We start from the raw sequence: 1,576 nt of genomic DNA on the forward strand, positions 1-1,576 counted from the left end.
CTGAGATGAGGGCCTATTTATTCTGGGAAGTAATTGCAAGGTGTATGTGGTAGGGTGGCTGGATGGAGTGAAACTGGGAAGGCTTGAAAGCCAGTTGAAGGGTATATTTTTAGCTGGTTACTGCTGAGGACAACTGGAACACAACTCCATTGGGGACCTTTTAAATGTTATATAGAATGCACCTCAAATTTGTTCCCGGAGATAGAAACGAACAGGGCATTTTTTTTTTTTACTAGTTCCCATCTTCTGGTGGCCAGGAGTTGTCTCATGGGGTGTTAACTCCTTTTTCCTTCTAGGTTTGCATACATTTCAAGATGGCTAGATGGGGCTTTGATGGAGAAACATGAGAGATGAGGGTATGGCTGAGGAACAAGATTGCCAGGTAACTCCAAGGCACCACTGGTGCCACAGCAAGGGTTGGGTCAAGAAGGTGAGCCAAGAAAATGGGAAATGGAACACAAGAGGTACCCAACCAGTGAGACAGAGCACAACCAAGGGGGAGATAGAATCAAGGTCAAGGTTGGTCACTCCATCAACATCTGCTGAGCACCATTCTGTACCATGCTTTATGTTTTGCTGCTGGAGCTAGAAGTTTTACTAGAGCACTGTGCATGCCATAACCTACAACCTATATAGCACGTAGAGAAGTATGACATGACAAATAAAAGAAGACTTTACTGCCTAGTAGGGGAGACAGGTGAGCACTGTAGCAGATGGAAACATAAAAGCTTCTCACAACTGGGAAGGGATTGACTGATTTCTTCTGTAGTCCTGGAAGAAGTCTTCATAGGGAAGGTAATAAATAATGAAGCTCAGACTTGAAGGAAGTACAGGACTCCACCAGGTAGTGACAGGGATGAAGGGCAGTCACATTTCTGTTTTTTCTCTCAAGGATATCTGACTCAGGCCACTATTTCAGTTATTTATTTATTTTTTTGGTTTGTTTTGCTTTTGATCATAGTTAGTACAGGGTGATTTTGGAGGGGTGTTTATTGTAAGGCGATATGTAGGAAGACTGAGGGTACACATAAGAGGGGCCTTTCATAGGCCAGAGGTGATGAACTCAATTTTCTGTTCCTGAGTTCCAAAGAGAGTGACTTCTCCTCTGCTTCCCCCAATCCTCCACAGGGGACAGCCTGTGCCCAGAAGTTGTGGGCAGTTTGTTCCTGTTATAAGGTGACACAGGCATGTCTTTTCACGGTTTTTCAGACCTCTATGATCCCTGCCTTGGATCTTGCAGGTCATTTACATTCACAGCTCGCTCTCCACATTGGTCAAATGGAGCTTGTCACTTGTCACTTTGAGGAATGTCTGGCCCACTTCAGCAGCCACCTGATTCCTTTTTGCTTCCAGTTAGCCTTCTGTGATGCCCATCTCCTGCCACCACCAGACTGTCTGGCATCCTATACCTTTCTCCCTCCTCTTCCTGTACAACTGCTTTCAGAATAGGACCTTATAAACATCACTTCCATCTCGGCATGGGCTATTCATGATCTTGGCAGCCTCATTTCTCTGGTCTAGGTTCTGGAATCTCCCTGACTTCTGTCATCAGTGAGCAGATATGTGTGTGTGTATA

Source organism: Pteropus medius, unplaced genomic scaffold (assembly GCF_902729225.1).
Source record: "Pteropus medius unplaced genomic scaffold, Ma_sr-lr_union100, whole genome shotgun sequence".
NCBI lineage: Eukaryota > Metazoa > Chordata > Mammalia > Chiroptera > Pteropodidae > Pteropus > Pteropus medius.